Here is a 21,137-nt window from a genome sequence, read left to right on the forward strand (position 1 = left end):
GCATCTTTAACCACGTGGGAAGGGAAATTGCGGTCTCTAAAGAAGGAGGCCATCTGGTGTGTTCTGTGGTGGAACTGGTCCTCCTGGGAGCAGATACGGAGGAGGTGGAGGAATTGGGAATAGGAGATGGCATTTTTGCAAGAGGTCGGGTGGGAAGAGGTGTAATCCAGGTAGCTGTGGGAGTCGGTTTTGTAAAAAATGTCGGTGTCAAGTCGGTCTTCATTAATGGAGATGGAGAGGTCCAGGAAGGGGAGGGAGGTGTCAGAAATGGTCCAGATAAATTTAAGGTCAGGGTGGAATGTGTTGGTGAAGTTGATGAATAGAGTTAGGTTGGGTGACTGTCTGTGTGGAGTTTGCATGTTCTCTCCATGTCTGTGTGGGTTCCCACTGGGGGCTCCATTTTTCTCCCACAGTGAAATATGACTTCTTTGGAATCTTCTAAAAGAAACAGCATAACTATAATTACATTCCTATGTAGTTCCTAATTTACAGAATGAAAGAAGTACTGCAATTGTGTTAGCCTTACATCATATGAGAATACTATTCCTCAGCAATTTACTTTGAAGGGGCTGCTTTCCTGTGGGCCTGCATCGGCTTCAGTTCAAACTAATAGTGTTGTGAGAATGGGAGAGATAACTGGTGTTTGCCAATCTATGGAAAGCTATTTATGGTGATCTTGTCTAAGGGAGGAGATAGTGTATCCATGTTCTTTCTCAGTGTAATGTTGAGGTTGCATTTGAATTCAGGCTGTCTGGTGGGACTGCTCATCCTGGTTGTTGAGTAGTGATGTAAATTTGCTTACAACAGCCTATGTTTTTGATGCCCTGAAGCATGAATTAATCTGAATAGATCCCTGGTGTAGATCTCAGTGTTACTGAAGAACACTATTTTACTGAGCTACTGTAAGCTTATCTGGTATTTAATGTTCAGCACAATGAATACTCTTAACTTTGGTTTTCACCTGTTGTAGAAAATCTAATCACATCCATGTAAAATATACATGCTGGCTAAGTGATTGCTGTTGGTTTTTGTTTAGATTGAATTGATGGTTGAATGATTAAATGGGCTTTGCTGAAAAGATTTGTAGTTATCTGCAGTTTATAGAAATTCTGATCCAGACGTAATCCCGATCCAAGCAGAACATTTCTCGGCAAACTAGTTGCGCATTCATCAGTGTTCAGCATAGTTTATTAAATCCCAGAGACATTTACTTCAAACCTACTATGTATAATAGAAGAGAGCAGATAATTGGTGCTCTGGTTAAAGAAAAATGTCTGTTTAAAAGATCAATCCATGATAATGTTGATAAACTGTTTAAAGAGACTGGCATTGTAATGCTGGATTTATTTTAAAGAAAGGAACCATGTCCTTGCAACGTAATATCTCTTTAAAGGGAACATGGTTTAACAACGTATCTAGTTAAGTAACAGATTTTGTAAAGGAACCATTTCTTTGTAATGGGACATCTGTTTAAAAGAGATATGCTCTATAATGGGAATACACATCCAAAGGGGACAATGCACTCCAGCTCTGACTTGCTTTGTGTACAAATGTGTCCATATTTGCTCTTTTTTTTTTCAAAAGGGGCTGTGCTTTATGTGCTTTTTTTTTGCTGAAAATTATGGATTGCATTAATAAGGATTCAATATCTTCTGTTTGTTGGTCAATTTGGTGGTATAATTGTGAATATTAACAAATTCTAAATATAACACACAAAGTAGTCCATTTATCATTAATGAGTAGCTTGGCTGCCTTACTGAGCTAACATTCCAGTGTTAGCCCAACCTACACCCAGGAAATGGAGGAGAAACTTAGTCAGGATTCTTATCATCCACTCACCACTGCTAGAACAGTCATATTTTGGGAAGATCTTCAGGGAGGGATGGATGGAAAATATTTTCATATTGTGGTGAAAGATAGAATAATTATAAATGGAGATCAATGTAAACTCACATTAACTTGGCATAAAGAAAAAGTTAGGATCCTTTTTCTTTGACTTCTCATAGATTGTACTTTTTTTCTCTACCGGTTGTGGTAAATCTATGATTGTGTGGTTTCTGAGCTGCAGTTTTCAAGTATCATCAAACATGGCCACTAGTTGTGTGCGAGTTTGGGGCACTGCTACTGAACCCAAACCTATACTTGCTCAGTGTCAAAATACAAGGACCTCACGTGAGGCTTACTGGATGGGAATGAGCTGAAATAATTTTGTCATCTGACCTGACCGAAATATTTTGGCATGTACACTTCAGCAGCACATTTACAAAAATTGGAACAATACAGAGAAGGTGCACATGGCTCTTGTGCAAGGATTTCATGATAAAGTGTGAAGTGTTGTGACCATACTTCCCTGGACTGAGAGGCCAAGGTTCAAGTCCCACCTGCTCCAGAAGTATGTAAGAACATCTCTGAATAATTTGATTAGAAAAATATGTTAAATAAAAATAAATATTTGCATGTAAATGAGTAAGTGATTTCAGACAGGGTCATGAAACTGGGCTATAAAGAAGGAAGCTAAGTAGTTAGCACTGCTGTATATCCATAAGGCAGCAGGCATTTGAGGCCATGTTGTGAGGCAGGCAACGAACAGTGTAATACTTAGAAATCCAAAATACATAAGAAAGAAAGATATGCATTTATATAGCACTTCCCATGAATTCAGGGCATCCCAAAGCACTTTGAAGTCAATTAAATATTTATTAAGTGAGGTTAGTGCTGTACTAAAGGATATATAGCAGGCAGTTGTGTCTCACAAACTTTCACTGAAGATGATAATGTCCAGGTAATATGTTATGTTGATGTTGGTTAAGGGGTAAATCTTGCCTCAGGTAAGAAGATGAGGTGCAAGGGAGCTCCTTATAAGCAGTTAGCTATGTAAGCGATTTACAAATCAAACATGAAGTGGGGGGTGTGATATTTGGGAGGCAAAGAATCAAGTCAATTGTATTGGACAGAAATTAGAAACAACAATATCAATGAGAAGGATGGTTGGGGTAATATTAGAACATAAATGAGACAAGAAGTAAGGATGAGACATAGAAGCAAAGGTGAGCAGTAGGATTGTGAAATAGAACACAAAATGGAGTTTAAAGTAGAACCATAAGATAGTTTTGAACAAAAAAAAGGAATAAAGGCAGCTGATCCATTCAACTTGCTTCATACAGCCATGTAGCTGCTAAACATACACAATGTCATCTCCTGGGTGAGACAAAAAAAGTCAGATAAAAATTTTCGCCACATATTTAAGGGAAATAAAGAATTCTGAGAAGTTTTTTCCCAATTCCTGAAAGAAATCTAGGAGAGCACATCACCCAACATTTGAGGCACATTGAGATCATTATTAAGCCAAGAACTTGCTTAGCTCCCTTACAAATATCTGCAAAATTTGTTCCCAAAATTTATGAAAGGAAAGATCTCCTGACATTTTCTTTAGTTCTTTGCTTCATTAAGTCACATTTATTCCCCTGGTTCTTATTCCCCAGATCTACATTATTTACATAGCTTACCATGTGCACCAGTCTAAATCCTTTTTTTTGTTCCAAATGCCTCCACCTCATGGTTTAAACACTTGTAGACATACAAAGTCCCAGATATCGAAGCCTATAATAGTTAGGGATGTTTTATTAATCTTCTACATTTTTCCCTGGGCTCAGTGGAGTTCATACCTACATTATGCTGTTAACTCTATGTTATCAGAATTATGCAGCTCTTCCTGAAAGTCCCCTCCTGTCTGGTTGATGCTCTGGAACAACAAAGCTGAAAAATAGATATGTCTTATTAAGAACTTCGATCTTAATAAGGATGTTTCAGCACAATACATCTTGCTCTGAAAACTCTGCTCATGTTCTGATGGCTGTGACAAATTCTGTCAGAGCACCCGAGGCAACTCACAAGATTCCAAAACAAAGGAATTTGAAAGGAGAATACTACAGATGTTGGAAATCTGAAACAAACACAGAGAAAGCTTGAGAAATTCAGCAGATCTGGCATAATCTGTAGAGAGAAAAACAGAGTCAACGCTTCAAGTCTGGAAGGGTCATAGCTGACTCAAAACAGTAACTCTATTTTTTCTCTAAAGATGCTGCCAGACTTGCCAAGCTTCTCTAGCATTTTCTGTGTTTGATTTGAAAAAAAACATCAATTTGACAGTTGTCCCAATGTTAAAAGATACTTTAGAAACTTCAAGGATCCAGATTCACACCCTCACTAAAACCTGATCAATTTTTCCATGGAGCAAATCAAATCTATTTATGACTTTTTGTTAAAATCCATCCTTTAGGTTTTGAGCTATATAAGCAGGTGAACAGACTCACAAGCAGTTGTGTCTCACAAACTTTCACTGAAGATGATAATGCCCAGGTAATACGTTACATTGATGTTAGTTGAGGGGTAAATCTTGCCTCAGGTAAGAAAATGAGGTGTAAGGGAGCTCCTTATAAGCAGTTAGCTATGTAAGCGATTTACAAATCAAACATGAAGTGGGGGGTGTGATATTTGGGAGGCAAAGAATCAAGTCAATTGTATTGGACAGAAATTAGAAACAACAATATCAATGAGAAGTATGGTTGGGGTAATATTGGAACATAAATGAGACAAGAAGTAAGGCAAAAACATTACCTTCAACTGCCTTCAGTACTGGAGACATTGAGGTCAAAACAGTGTCTTACACAAAGTCTGTAGCACTCTTTGTTTATATTAGATCATCCTAGCAATACATCCTAGTGCCATATTTACTTCTGCCATAGCCACATTGCACTGTCATGATGCTTTAGGGACAATACACTCTAAAACTCAGGTCCATTTTCATTTCAACAGAGTTCAGAATCCTGCCTCATGCCTGTGTTCAGAGTATCCCTTCTGAAATAACTTGCAAACATCAGTGCCTTCATATGTGAGATTGAGATAGATACAAATCTCTTCTGTTGACCAGCATTAAATAGATTTCATGACTATCAGAAATAAAATCTGTGCAATATCCTCCTTTATTATAAAATACCTAAAAAAAATGGTGTTATCAGGTTTTGTTAAGAAAATTCAATTTTACTGTGGTGCTGTATTTTTCACTGTCACTGGAACATCTGGTTAATCATTGCAGATTTGTCGATGGTGTCGCTATTCTTTAATTTCATAAAAGTTGCTACGCCTGGGTACTGAAGAATATTATCATTTTAAATTTCACATTGTGTAGATGTATATTTTTCCAGATATTGTATTGAGACTGTTGAGACCCTGGAAGGTTACAATTGTGTGTATTCTTTATCGATATTTCTTGAGTCTGTGGAACTGAAATACAATTAAATGTTCAAGCCTACATTACAGTCACTTTTTGTTCGCTTGCTTCCTTTTATGAAGAAGGAGAATGAAGTCATTTTTAACAATGGCATTGATAACAATAGTGCAAGTTTTATTGCCGTCAGTGTAAAATGGGCTAAAGATTCCTGTGAGAATTAGCCAGAAGCTGAGCAGAATGATTAATGAAGAGAAGGAAAAGAACCTCCATTCATGTTGGCTATGGCTGATATATTAATAGAGTTATGGGGTATTCAGTGAATAACAGAATCATACTGACCATGTGCAATCCCTGGTTTGTTCTGGATTAGTCAGTCTTTTTTGGGACAGTGGTATTGATGTCATGTGGGACTTCAGTAAAGGAAGGAGTCAAAATCTAATTGGATTCCCACTTCTGGTCTCCATTTACCCTGATTGGAAGAATATTGCATGTACTGTATACGTTTGGCTGAGAATTAAGCTGCAGGGTGATGTCTTTCATGGGCAAATCAGTTGCAAGCAATCACTGCCAAACAGGTCTGAAAAAATGAAACTTTTTTGGCCCAGGTATCCATATCTTGAGAAAGATGGAGAAAGATTAGGGGGGAAACATCATGAAGGAAAATGTTGTTCAGCAGAGTTTACAGAAAACATTATGTGTAGATTGTGGGTGAAAGGAATGAATAAGGGAGGTGAGGAATTCAACAGTTTGTTGAAGGAAAGCATCCAAATATTCTCAACAAAGTTTCATCTGCATTTATAAGCAACTGCATTTATAAACAACTGCATTTATAAGCAACTGCATTTATAAGCAACATATTTATAATTGCATTTAATAATAAGGAAACTAGTGAGGCTTGCTTCCAACACAGCAAGAAGGCAAACCAGATTTTACATAACTAAAATGGATTGCAATATTATGGAGCACAGATTGTAATCACTGCAAATCTACTAGGGATAGCACAAACAAATACTGTACTATCTGAACAGCACAGGACACATACAAAGGATATTGGAAGAGTAACAGTGAATTCAAGACAGTAACAGAGTAAAGAGTTTCTTAAGATGATTTGGGGCATAGGGACAAAGAAAGAGGGAGGTTATTATTCCTCCAGTTGAATTCTCTTCCCACCATCACACATTGATTCATGCGTGTTCTGGCCAGGGCAGCTCCTTCGGCTCATTGGCTCATGATGCTTCATCCTGAGTTGTTTCCTTTGACAATTTTTGTCAGCAGTGATTTGCCATTATCTTTCATTGAGGAGGCATGTCTTACTTCTACTTCATCCAGATCACAAATCAAACCCACAATAAAATCAAATAAAGAAATGGATGCTGGAAATCTGAAACAAAAATGGAAATTTCAAGAAAACCTCAGCAGGTTTGCCACCATCTGTGGAGGGAAAGCAGAGTTCACATTTTGTGTGCAGTGAGTTCCGAAGAAGGATGCTGAACTTGAACTTTAACTCTGCTTTCACTCAACAGATGCTACTAGCCCTGTAGCATTTCTCCAGCACTTTCTCTTTTTGTATCAAATCCACACTGTTGGCCTTATTCTGAATCATAATTGAACCAACTGAGTTAACCAAAGCCCTCACCAGACATATTTACTTGCTGATTGCATGGGACCTAGTGGGTCAGAGACATCTCCTGAGCTAATCATAACCAAAATAACCAGCCATGAAACAATACCAGACTTGGAGAATACACCAGTTGTATGATGACTGATAGTTAATCGCCAACACCAGGTAGGTTGACTGATTGGTAATGGCACTGCCCTCAGAAATTAAACAGATAACCTGTCACCTATTTTGTTAAATTGAAACAGACAAAGTGAGTGAACATGTTTCATCTGACTGCAAGAAAATAGGGTCCTGTGTATTAAGATGGGCAGCCACCAGTACATGCAAATGTGCTGCATTGCAAGCCTAGTTCTAATTTATTTGTTAGGGTAAATCTTTGCCTGTCAGGGTCAGATCAGTATTAAGCTGTCTAGGTTAAAGACCTTGTCCTACTTGAGACCCAAACCAACCAAACTGATACTGGTCATTTGTGGCAAGGCTTACACGACATAACGAGATACAAAAGCAAAGTTCGGACAGAACCATGGGCAATAGTACATACCTACCGGTTAAGCTGAATACAATCTGTGCTCGCCTTGAACAGAAGCTCAGTGAAATAATGTCACATCCCAACAGGCTGGGATGAACTTGTACCCACGGTCACCATCACAAACGTCAGATCGAACCCACAGAAAGAGACTGGCCTGGCTGGAGTCCCAGGCAATACACTCAGATCCTGGGTGAATGAGCTGGCTGGAATATTTCTCAGACATCTTTGTGGGCGGCACGGTGGCACAGTGGTTAGCACTGCTGCCTCACAGCACCTGAGACCCCGGTTCAATTCCATTCTCAGGCGACTGACTGTGTGGAGTTTGCACGTTCTCCCCGTGTCTGCGTGGGTTTCCTCCGGGTGCTCCAGTTTCCTCCCACAGTCCAAAGATGTGCAGGTCAGGTGAATTGGCCATGCTAAATTGCCTGTAGTGTTAGGTGAAGGGGTAAATGTAGGGGTATGGGTGGGTTGCGCTTCGGCGGGTCGGTGTGGACTTTTTGGGCCGAAGGGCTTGTTTCCACACTGTAATGTAATCTAATCTAATCTAATCTAATCTTAACCTCTCCTCACTATGTTCTGAAGTTTCCACATGCTTCAAGAAGACCACCATGATCCTGGGTGCCAAATAATTATGCAGCATGTCTCAATGACCAGGTGGCTCTGACCTCTGTAATTATGAAGTGCTTCGAGGGGTTAGTCATCGCTCACATCAATTCGGCCTCCCAAATTACCTTGGTCCTTTGCAATTTGCCTACCAGCACAACAGGTCCACAATGAATGCCATATCCTTGCCTCTACCTCTATCCCTGGAACATCTGAATAACAAGGATACCTATGTCAGGCTCTTACTTATTGACTACAGTTCCGCCTTCAATAACATAATTCCAAGCAAACTCATGTCTCACTCTGAGACCTTGGTCTCGGCTCCTCTTTCTGTAACTGGATCCTCAAGTTCTTGACCCATAGATTGGACTCAGTAAGAATAAGCGACCACACCTCCTCCAATATAATACTCAACACCAATGCCCCTCAGGGCTGTGTACTCCATATACACTCACGACTATGTTGCTAAATTCTGCCTCAGTTCCATTTATAAGTTTGCTGATGACACTATCATTGTAGGTTGGATCTCAAACAATGATGAGACAGAATACAGGAAAGAGATTGAGTGCTTAGCGGCATGGTGCAAAGACAACAATCTCTCCAACAACACTAGAAAAACAAAACACTTGCTCATTGACTTCAGGAAGTGGAGTGGAGGGCACACCTCTTCTTGCATCAATGGTGCTGAGGTGGAGATGGTCAAGAGCATCAACTTCCTGGGTGTGATGATAACCAGCAATCTGTCGTGGTCCACCCACATCAATACGATGGTCAAGAAAGCATAACAATGTCTCTACTTCCTCCGGACGCTAAGGAAATACAGCATATCCACAAGGACTCTTACCATTTTTATGGATGGACCATAGAAAGCATCCTATCTGATGCATCACAGTGTAGTTTGGCAACTGCTCTTCCCAAGACCACAAGAAACTACTGAGCATCATGAACACGGTCCAGGCAATCACACAAACCAGCCTTCTATCCACTGACTCTGTCTATACCTCCTGCTGCTTCAGCAAAGCAACCAATATAATCAAAGACTCCTCCCACTGTGGTTATACTTTTTTAACTTCCCTCTGGGCAATTAGGGATCGGCAATAAATGGTGCCTAGTCAGTGACGTCCTCATCCCATGAATGAATAAAAATAAGAGAAAGGCTCCTTCCCTGCAGTTATCAGACTTTCGAATGGAACTCTCAAATGCTAATTCTCATCTCCCTCTCTCTGCGTTTGTAACAATGTATTGTGCACTCTACCCTGTTACCCTGATGCAATTTGTATGGTACGATCGGCCTATATAGCATACAAAACAACACTTTTCACTGTACATGAAACAACAATAACTCAATTATTAAATCAATCAATAAAATTTAAAGAAAGCTTGTCATTTAACTGTCAGTCCCCATTAATTGGTGCATTCTCCATGACAATGCCTTTACTAATCAGAGTCCATTGTCAACATTCAGCACTCACCTATCTTACAATATAAATGTTACTTTCCTTTTAAATTGGTATTTCTGTGTATTGTGTGCTTGGTCCCATTGTTCATTCAACAGGGAAAGCATTTGGAAACATAGTGCTTCTAAATGCATCTGAAAATTTGTTGAGAATAATAAAGGAAAAAAAGTGGATGTTTTCCTTCTATAACTGATTTTTTCCAGGCCTTTCTAAACTATTGTGGAGTCATTCATCTCCCACATTCTTTCTTTTCAACTGCAATCCAAACATACTGCTTTCAGGGAAGGGAACATGACACGAGATGAATTTTGGATCCCAGCAATTTGGTACAACGTTTTCACCTTCGCAATGCTAATTTTACTTTTTTTCATGTGATGTGGGTATTGGTAACAAGAATAACATTTTGTACTCATCCTGATTTCTCTCTAAAAGACCTAGGTACACAGGATGTTAGCCTAATCCATAATTAGTGCCTTGAGGCTGAAGCTGATTTCTCACCAGCAGTGGCAGAGACAGAGTGTAAACATATCAGATCTGCCACTGCCTTGCTGTACAGAGTAAGCAGATCCTCAGAGGGCCAGCAACATAAACACACAAGACGAAGTGCGATGGGCAAAGTTTAGGTATGACACATATTCAAGTGCACAACACCAGAGGGCTCGGTGATTTTCTAAGTTTAAATTAAACCATTCCTTTGCATCACAGAGAACCTGACAGCTGTGCGCTAACATGTACCAGACTGTTGGGATTTATTGAAACTACCATTTAACTTTACAGTGCTGACCACTCTCGTCCAAAGGATTAACAAGCTCCTCAAAGAGTTTAATGGGCCATGAATTAGACCATAAGACATAGGAGCAGAAATTAGGCCATTCAGCCCATTGAGTCGGCTACACCATTCAATCAGGGCTGATAAGTTTCTCAACTAGTTGGAGGTGAGTGCTTTTCCATTCCCTACCCACTGGAGACCTTTCCAGAGGCAACTTCCAGAACTGCCATTTTAAAATAATCCCCATATAATATCCTGACCCTTTCTCATTTAAAAACTCAGCCCATAGTTTTCGATCATGAAATGGATAAGTAAATAATTACTGGAGCGTTTAGACTTTTGACAGTGTATGCTCAATGCACCATGGGCAATTCACAGACAGAGTCCCTGCACTGTATGAGAGCTTCAAGTCATATAAAATGCAATGTCATTGTTTAAAATGTCTGGCATATTATGTGACAATGTATGTAACCTCAACATATTTACTCTTACAAAGTTATTTGTGTAGAATAAGTAAGTTATGTAAACTTTAGGGTCTGCTAGCAAGAGCTGGCTCAAGCAATTGGTGACCATTTCTCATTTCATGCTTAAGTCCTTACTTGCAGTTTATGATAAGAATTAAAATTAAATATTTTGTTTCCACTAAAGAGTCACCATAAGCATTTTTTAAGAAAGCAATAAAGAGTTCAGCATACTGGTCCCCAGAAGGGACTTTTCTTGGGAACAATGAGGTTAGAGCATCATGTGTAATGATTCTTGAAGCAGCGGAGTTTAATATCGCATTCTTGAAGCAAAGGAAGAAAACAGAGGAAAAAAGAAAAAATGAACAGTGAACCATCACAAAAAGAAAGTAAACGTTGCGATGGGATAGAAACACATTGATTGATGACATTGTAGGCAATGATACGAAAATTATTTCCGATACATTGTTGTCCATTTCAGATTCCATGACTCCTCATATAAGAGAGTTCATTTTTTTGTCAGAACAGTTCACGTTTCCTGACTGAATTTATGGTGTTAAATTAACTAGTGTTCATGAACTGCAGCAACTGTGAAAAAGACAATACAAAGCATGCTTTTATAATATCAAATGTTAAAGTTGATCACTGTATATGCACAGGGGCTGAGAGGAAAAGAGCTACAAGAGATGCTGAGTGTTGTGCTGCGGATATTTGAGTGCATCAGCATACTTCAGTATTCTTTTGAAGAGGTTTAAGAAATTCTATCTTATATAAGCAGAGGCTTTATATGACAATATGAGTTGTTATCATCATGATATTTGTGTGACAGACAGGCATGCACATAGTAACCCCTTTAATCCCCTTCTTGAGGATTTGCAAGCACTAAAGCTGGCTTAATAATATTCATGGGTTTTAGGTAAATATTCTCTAAGTCTGGCTGTCAGACACTTATCCACGTTTTTATTCCTACGACCATTTACAATTGCGAAAGAGCAAATAGCTTCGGAAGATGTGGATCAGTGCCTGAGACATGAATTAAACCGTTTGGAACAGTTCTCTGTGCAGTATTGTGTTATTTTGCGACATAACAGCTTCAGAAATTATCCTTTAGAAAACCTAAATGATATGGATTTTGGATGCTCATTAAGATGAAGGATGGCAGTACTGTCAGTCCAATCAGCAGCCACTCCATGTCCACTTCATTGCCATGACAATACAAACCTTTACTCCACCCCCACTCCCCGGAATAATTTGAAAGGCGATCACTAACCGTTTCTAAAAAGAGATAAATCTCAATAATATAATCACTAACTAAAACCTTTGCAAAATGTTCTGATTCATAGGTTATGTGTTATGGAGAAATATAGATTATTAATATTCAATGTTTCTTCCCTTCCAGGAAGGAGGTGGATTGGCATTGAATCTGCTGTCCAGAGTATAGCCTGGATAGGGTGACAAACACTCTGCCATGCAGTTATGTTGTACGACTCTCCACAGGAGTCTTATTTTATTTAAGACAAAACAACAGCATTATGTTTCAAAGAGTAAAAGCATACAACAGATCACCCTCTCACTTACATAATTAAAAATTAAAGCTAGAATGTCTCATTGTTGTCAGATTTATGTGCCAATCAGCATAGGTTGAAGATGAAGAAACTAAAGTTTTTTTTTGCTTAATAATAACAGTCCACTGAGATATAAACTTGAATATCACATGAAATTATGTCATTTCTAAATATATCTCATAGAATGAAGAGTACAGAAAAAGCAGTAATGGTAGAATAAGAACATACAAAATAGAAGACATAGATCCTACAGCCCTCTGAGTTGCTCTGACATTGAATATGATCACAGCTGATTTTATTCTTCAAATCCACTCCCTGCCCTTTCTCCGTGCCCCTCGATTACCTGAGAGACCAAATATCTGTTCATTTCAACCTTAAAGATATTCAGTGGTGGAGCATTTACAATGGCCCCGGCTAGAAAAGTCCAAAGGTTCACAACCTCTTGAGTGAATAAGTTTCTCTTTATCTCAGTCCAAAATTTCTGGCTGTAACAGGCAGCTCCTTTTTTGAGGTATTTTAGGTGTTGGAGGTGATTTCCTTGAATTCCAGGAGCAGCATTACTGTTGTATAAGCTGTTGCATTGATTTGGAACTTTGGAGGAAAGAAAGGTCAGAACAACAGCACTTTTAAAAGGAAGCACATGGTGAGGTCAGTGCAGGAGAGAGAGAGAGAGAGAGAGGAAGAAACCCACATTGGTAACTGACACAGCAGTGAACCACAGTTACTGCCTTTGCTGTTTGAATTCATGTATTATTGGAAATCGTAGTGCATCTCGGAAATCTTAACAAACAGCGAAATTCACAACTGATCTTGGAGGAACCTGTTTGGGAGAGGTCACAACACAGAAACAGATAAGTGAATAGCTTTAAGTGTGGCCTAACAAAGACTCTGCAGTGGTGAGTAGAGTGGGTTCCTTCTTGATTATATGTTTTATTGAAATATGTCTCTTGATTAAACTTAAAATTATATGCAATAAGTATTAAATTAGCCTGGAGTAGTGTTTGTAGAGGATAAGACAGTGCTATTTTCTGGGTCTGTAGCTTGGAAGGAACAAAAATGGCCTTTAGTAGAGTGATATGCTCTTCTTGTTGGATGTGGGAGTTTAGGGAGAGTTTATGTGTTACTGAGGATTATATCTGCAATGAGGACTTTACAAGAGCAAGGGGATGTGATGAATGGCAGTTATAGGAAGTGAAAAAAGTTGCAGATACAGTCACATCGATGGGTTAATGCCAGGAAAAGTAAAAGAGGTCGGCAGGTAGTACAGGAGTCTTCTGTGACTGTCCCCATTTCAAACAAGTATGCTGTTCTGGAAAATGTAGGAGGTAATGGATTCTCTGGGGAATGTTGCAAGAACAGCCAAGTTTCTGGTATCGAGACTGGTTCTAACGCAATGAGGGGACTTTGGGTTCCAAGTGATCAATTGTGTTAGGGAACTCTCTAGTCTGAGGCACAGACAGATGTTTCTGTGGCTAGCAGCGAAAAATCAGAATGGTGCATTGCCTCCATGGTGCCAGGATCAAGGATGTCTCAGAGACGATGCAGAATGTTCTCACGGGGGAGAGGGCCCAGCAGGAGGTCATTGTACACATTGGAACCAATGATATAGGAAGGGAAAAAGATGAGATTCTGAAAGGAGAATATAGACAGTTAGGCAGGAATTTAAAAAGGAGATCCTCAAGAGTAGTAATATCTGGATTACTCCTGGTGCTACGAGCTAGTGAGGGTAGGAATAGGAGGATATAGCAGATGAATGTATGGCTGAGGAGCTGGTGTCTGGGAGAAGGATTCACATTTTTGGATGACTGGAATCTCTTCTGGGGTAGAAGTGACTTGTACAAGAAGGATGGATTGCACCTGAATTGGAAGGGGACTAATATACTGGCAGGAAGATTTGCTAGAGCTGCTCAGGAGGATTTAAACTAGTAAGATGGGGTGGGGGGTGGGGGGGGGGGTGGTATTGGGCCCCAGGGAGATACTGAGGAAAGAAATCAATCTCAGATTAGTACAGTTGAAAACAGAAGCAAGTCAAACAGGTAGGCAGGGACAAAGCAGAGAACAAGGTAGGACTGATAAATTAAACTGTGTTTATTTCAATGCAAGAGGTCTAACAGGGAAGGCAGATGAACTCAGGACATGGTAAGGAACATGGGACTGGGATATCATAGCAATTACAGAAACATGACTCAGGAATGCACAGGACTGGCAGCTTAATGTTCCAGGATGCAAATGCTACAGGAAGGACAGAAAGGGAGGCAAGAGAGGAGGGGGAGTAGCGTTTTTGATAAGGGATAGCATTACAGCTGTGCTAAGGGCAGATATTCCCAGAAATACATCCAAGGAAGTTATTTGGGTGGAACTGAGAAATAAGAAAGGGATGATCACCTTTTTGGGATTGTATGGTAGACCCCTGAATAATCAGAGGGAAATTGAGAAACAGATTTGTAAGGAGATCTCAGCTATCTGCAAGAATAATAGGGTGGTTATGGTAGGGAATTTTAACTTTCCAAACATGGACTGGGACTGCCATAGTGTTAAGGGTTTAGATGAAGAAGAATTTGTTAAGTGTGAACAAGAGAATTTTCTGATTCGGTATATGGATGTGCCTACTAGAGAAGGTGCAAAACTTGACCTACTCTTGGGAAATAAGGCAGGGCAGGTGACTGAGGTGTCAGTGGGGGAGCACTTTGGGGCCAGCGACCATAATTCTATTAGTTTTAAAATCGTAATGGAAAAGGATAGACCAGATCTAAAAGTTGAAGTTCTAAATTGGAGAAAGGCTAATTTTGATGGTATTAGGCAAGGACTTTCAAAAGCTGATTGGGGGCAGATGTTTGCAGGTAACGGGACAGCTGGAAAATGGGAAGCCTTCAGAAATGAGATAACGAGAATCCAGAGAAAGTATGTTCCTGTCAGGGTGAAAGGAAAGGCTGGTGGATGTAGAGAGTGCTGAATGATGAAAGAAATTGAGGGTTTGGTTAAGAAAAAGAAAGAAGATTATATCAAGTATAGACAAGATAGACTGAATGAATCCTTAGAAGAGTATAAAGGTGGTAAGAGTATACTTAATAGGTAAATCAGGAGGGCAAAAGGGGATAGCTTCGGCAAATAGAGTTAAGGAGAATCCAAAGGGTTTTTACAAATAGATTAAGGCCAGAAGGGTAACTAGGGAGAGAATAGGGCCCTTCATAGATCAGCAAGGCGGCCTTGTGTGGAACAGCAGGAGATGGGCGAGATAGTAAACCAAGTATTTTGCATCAGTGTTTACTATCGAAAAGGACATGGAAGGTATAGACTGTAGGGAAATAATGGTGACATCTTGAAAAATGTCCACCTTACAGTTAATGTACATTTAATGGTAAGGTCCTAGGGAGTGTTGCTGAACAAAAAGACCTTGGAGTGCAGGTTCATAGCTCCTTGAAAGTGGAGTACCAGGTAGATAGGATAGTGAAGAAGGTGTTTGGCATGCTTTCCTTTATTGGTCAGAGTATTGAGTACAGGAGTTGGGAGGTCATGTTGCAGCTGTACAGGACATTGGTTCAGTCCCTTTTGGAATATTGCATGTAATTCTGGTCTCCTTCCTATCGGAAGGATGTTGTGAAAGTTGAAAGGGTTCAAAAAAGATTTACAAGGATGTTGCCAGGGTTGGAGAATTTATGTTATGGGGAGAGGTTGAACAGGCTGGGGCTGTTTTCTGGAGTGTCGGAGGCTGAGGGGTGACCTTATAGAGGTTTAGAAAATCATGAGGGGCATGAATAGTGTAAATAGATAAAATCTCTTCCCTGGGATGGGGAGTCCAGAACTAGAGGGCATTGGTTTAGGGCGAGGGGGGGAAAGATATAAACGAGACTTAAGAGGCAACTTTTTCACATAGAGAGCCGTACATGTGTGGAATGAGCTGCCAGAGGAAGTGGCGGAGGCTAGTACGATTGCAACATTTAAAAGGCATCTGGATGGGTATATGAAAAGGATGGGTTTGGATGGATATGGGCCGGGCGCTGGCAGGTGGGACCAGATTGGTTTGGGATATCTGGTCGGCATGGACAAGTTGGACCAAAGGGTCTGTTTCCATGCTGTTCATCTCTATGACTCTAAGACTCCTTAACATGATTGTCCCCTTATCCTGAGGCTGTACTAGAGGTGTCAGTCATGGGAAATAAGTTCTCAGTTTTTACCCTGTCAAGCCAGAGCAGAGTCTTCTACATTGCCATGAAATCGCCACTCCTTCTTCTGAGCTCACAGATTTTGAAGCACAATTTATTCAACTTCTCATCATAAGACCAAACTCTCATTCCAGGAATCAATTTAATAATCAAAATTTAGGTGCAGGAGATCCAAAATGGGTACCAGGGTAGAAGCATATATCATACACTTTAAAAACTTTTGGAAAGGACAGAAAAAAGGCAAAGTAGTAATCCATATTAGAATCAAGATAAGAAGTAGGGGTGATGTATGTGGTGCTTAAAATGTTAGGGACGAGAATGCAAATTAGAGGTCTTGGATGGATTGAGAAAAAGGAGATGATTACCAGTATTTGCTTGCAGTATTTGTTCAAAAGTTAAGTCACATCCTTGAAAAATCAGACCAATTTCTAGATCAAAGAAAAACATTGCCTAAAAATGGTTTTTATCTGAATTAAAATCAGCACTCATGTCCTTACTGATAGAAAAAAATAGGTGATTGGTGAATAGTTTAAAGTTATTTGGCATGGGTGGTAATAAGGTTTGGGTTTGAAAGTAAAGATCAGAATTAATATAGGCTTAAAATAGGATGAAAAGGTTTAGCTGTAACAAATAGTGAGAAAACACTCAAAAAGCAAGATCAATGAGTTAGAAACAATGGTAGTCTTTGAGGAATCTAATGTAATATTTATGATAAAACCATAACTGAAGTTTCAATTGGACTGAGAACTTAATATTTCTGGTTAAAATGTAGGAATCAAAATGGGAATACGGTGACAATATTAGTAAATGACTTTATCACACAGCTGGAACACATTATCTGTACTCGAACATCCTTCAGATAGAATCCAATCGGACAATGTTAACAAATTGGGAAGAAAATTGTATAACTGATGGTATGCATTTCAGATCAACAATACAGAGGTGGAGATCTGCAGACAGTTAAGAGCAGTTTAAAATCAAGTGATATTCACTATGTCAATGTTGTATGATAAAAAAAATCCATGTCAGGAAATTGGGGATAACTTTGTGGAATGCATCCAGAACAAATTTCTAGATCATTAATAAAGCAAAAAGAATTGCTTGATATAAATTGTGGAAATTAAATCGAGCAATTAACTGAATTGAGATTAGAAAGTTGTGAAACAGTCAGCAGAATATCGCTGGGTTCGATGTTAAAGCAGAGAATGGGAATAAAGCGTTAGCCTGGAAAAATTCTAGGTTCAATAAAGTAAAAATATATCTGAGCCAAGCAAATTTGGTTTGAAAGTTAGCAAGCTAATTGACAGAAAAACAGTCGAAAAGCCTCAATCATCATATACAGAGGGCCTTGTTTTGATTTGGCCACTACTGGAAGAAAGACATCAAGGAGTCAGCTGTCCACTGTACATCTTCGCTGATTTTCTTTTCCATTAACAATTTCATAAATTTAGTTAGACAATCTAAATTGCATTATTAATTATTTCTGGTTAAAATGTAGGAATCAAAATGGGAATACGGTGACAATATTAGTAAATGACTTTATCACACAGCTGGAACACATTATCTGTACTCGAACATCCTTCAGATAGAATCCAATCGGACAATGTTAACAAATTGGGAAGAAAATTGTATAACTGATGGTATGCATTTCAGATCAACAATACAGAGGTGGAGATCTGGTACAAATGCAATGCCTAATAGTAAGCTATTGGATATCAAGCTTGATTATTACTCCCCTTCAGGGCCAGGATTGGAGACATTAAGCATGAAAAAAGCCATAATGGCCAGTATTTGGGCGTCATCCTATCCTGGGCACATATTCTGATCAGAGTTTGAAGGCCAAATAAGACCAATTACCGGAGGCAGACTCGAAATTTCCAGTCAGCCACCAAGGTCCTGCAGGCAGCAAGATCTCATTCAAATACCTGGAGGCAACCTTCTGAAAACAGATCATGGACCAACACTGAGGCTATTCCTACCTGCCAGCGTGCTGCAGCAACCACAATTTGTAAAGGAGGTTCCTGTACCTCTATCACCCATGGTAATGGCCTGACTGCAAAATATACCTTATGGTTAAATTTAAAATGAAGTAGTGAGAGGTCACCTCAGTTCTGAAGATCCCTCTTTCTTGCTTATCTTCTATTGTAGCTTGCTGCTTTCAAGTTGGAAAACTCTAATTGTCCCTCCAGCTTCAACTGCCTGCCATCCTTACTTGGAAAATCACAATGAGTGACTGTTTCTCACACAGAATGGGCTTCTGATCTGCATTTCATTCCTGACTGCAGGGAAAATCCTGCATATTATCTGCATTACAGAGATGGTTCAGCTTTCAACATTGTTAATTTATGGCCTTGTATTGCATAAAAAAGATTAGTTATTGCACAGCTTCTGTTCATGTCTCTGTTTTCTGTAGATGTTCATACCTTGGAAGCAATTTATCCAATTTGGTAGTCAACTGGTTTCAGATTTTCCATGGAGAGAAATCAAAGTTAACGTTTCAGGTCTGGTGACCCTTTCTTAGTTCTGAGGAAGGGTCACTGGACCAGAAATATTAACTTTGATTACTCTTCAAAAATGCTGCAAAACCTATTGAGCTTTTCCAGCAACCTCTGTTTTTGTTTCTGATTTACAGCAGCCGCAGTTCTTTCCATTTTTGTTCAGATTTTCTGTACTGCATCATGCTAATCCATCAGTTACCTGCTCTTCTGGGACATTTGATTGGATGAATTTCCTTCATTCTTTCATGGAGTGTGGGCTTTGCTGGCAAGGTCAACATTTGGTGTCCACCGATAACTGGCCTTGAATTCTTTGATTACTGGACCATTTAAAAGGCATCTAAGAGTGAAATACATTGTTGTGGGTCTAAAGTTGCACGTAGGTCAGACTGCATGAGAATGCCAGATTTCTTTCCCTGAAGAACATTCCTAAACCAGATGAATTATTGCAATAAATTGATAATTTAATAGTACTTAATATTACCAAAAATTGGGTCTGTGATGATTTCTAGGAGATCCATGGAGAGTTTCTCTCTGTGAGCTCTGGAAGTTTTCTCATGCAATTTTATGTCACTCAGCTCATTATATATGCACTAGATCTCTATGGCATCGTGCTATTGTGCTCTCACCATGTGCAGAAGAATTCACCACTGCCAGCATATTCTGCGATTTCTAGTGCCATATGATCACAGATGACATAAAGCTGATGAAGTAGAATGCTTTTCTATTGAGGCAGTTAGCTGTATTATATGATGCTCATGTACACTGTGTAGCAGCTGTACCTGGGAGAGTCAAACTATGTTGGCAAAACCTACTACCTGTAACGCTGACTCGTACTTGTGAAACAAAACAAAGTAGTGTGAACTGGCAAAATGTATCAGTAACAACCTTGATACATTTGTGAGTTGAGGATTGAAAGATCCCCAGTGGATCATTGTCGCATAAAAATTTAGCATAGCTGTTACCTTGGCCACAGCAAGGAGAGATGGTCACCCTCCCCTTCAGGTCACAGGTCTGACTGCAGCAGAAGGCTTCCTTCAGTGATGGAGTCCCAGGACATCCTCAGTGTGCAGTAACAATGCACTTTGCTCATTTGGAGGAAATAGTATTCACAGACAATTACTCTGGACCTCTGGACTCCACATGCTTGGGTGTCCTTCAGCTGTGACTTTCTCAGGTAGAGACTGTTCAGCAGTAGCCTGGGCCTCTGGTTTGCTGGTTCACTGACATTACCATGATGCTATCATCTCTGTAATAGTGCATGGGAATAATGCTTGATCGACTCACTTGCAATATATCTCAGTCTTGCTCCATCATTGTTCAAGGATGACTGATCTTGGAAAAAAGTCCATTTAGAAAAATGTTAACAGACTCTCACCCAAATTCCTCACCATGATTAGCTGTCTTCATTACAATGTCCAGTGCTTTTTGTCATTTATATAAATGATTTGGATGTGAATATAGGAGGAATAGTTAGTAGGTTTGCAAATGACACCAAAATTGGAGGTGTAGTGGACAGCGAAGAAGGTTACCTCAGATTACAACAGGATCTCCACCAGATGGGCCAATGGGCCAAGGAGTGTCAGATGGAGTTTAATGTGAGATGCTGCAGTTTGGAAAGGCAAATCAGGGCTGGACTTATAAACTTAATGGGAACGTCCTAAGGCGTGTTGCTTTTAACATAGCAAAGATAAGTGGGGAAACGGAGGACTGGGAAGCTTTTAAAGAACAACAGAGGATTACTAAGAAGGAAATACGCAGAGAAAAAATGAGGTACAAAGGTAAACTGGCCAAAAATATAAAGGAGGATAGTAAAAGCTTTTTTAGGTATGTGAAAAGCAAAAAAATGGTGAATACTAAAATTGGGTCCTTGAAGACAGAAACGGGGAATATATTATGGGGAGCAAAGAAATGGCAGAAGAATTGAATTGGTACTTCAGATCTGTGTTCACTGGGGAAGACACAAGCAATCTCCGTGAGGTAACAGTGGCTGAAGGACCTGAACCTAAGGGAATTTATATTTGCCAGGAATTGGTGTTGGAGAGACTGTTAGGTCTGAAGGTTGATAAGTCCCCGGGGCCTGATGGTCTACATCCCAGGACATTGAAGGAGGTGGCTCGAGAAATCGTGGATGCGTTGGTGGTTATTTTCCAGAGTTCAATAGATTCAGGATCAGTTCCTGTCGATTGGAGGGTGGCTAAAGTTGTACCACTTTTGAAGAAAGGTGGGAGAGAGAAAGCAGGA

The 21,137-nt window shown here is 39.6% G+C and overlaps 1 protein-coding gene and 1 non-coding gene across 7 annotated transcripts in view; both read left to right on the forward strand.

The window, feature by feature from the left end:
- Positions 1-21,137, forward strand: part of celf4 (CUGBP, Elav-like family member 4) — a 1,180,733-nt gene that overhangs the window by 393,884 nt on the left and 765,712 nt on the right. The gene's annotated exons all lie outside the window — the stretch shown is intronic.
- On the forward strand, positions 2,242-2,346 carry LOC122556004. Its single transcript, XR_006313430.1, has one exon. It is a non-coding gene; the product is annotated as a U6 spliceosomal RNA (small nuclear RNA).

The sequence above is a fragment of the Chiloscyllium plagiosum genome, chromosome 1 (genome assembly GCF_004010195.1).
Source record: "Chiloscyllium plagiosum isolate BGI_BamShark_2017 chromosome 1, ASM401019v2, whole genome shotgun sequence".
NCBI lineage: Eukaryota > Metazoa > Chordata > Chondrichthyes > Orectolobiformes > Hemiscylliidae > Chiloscyllium > Chiloscyllium plagiosum.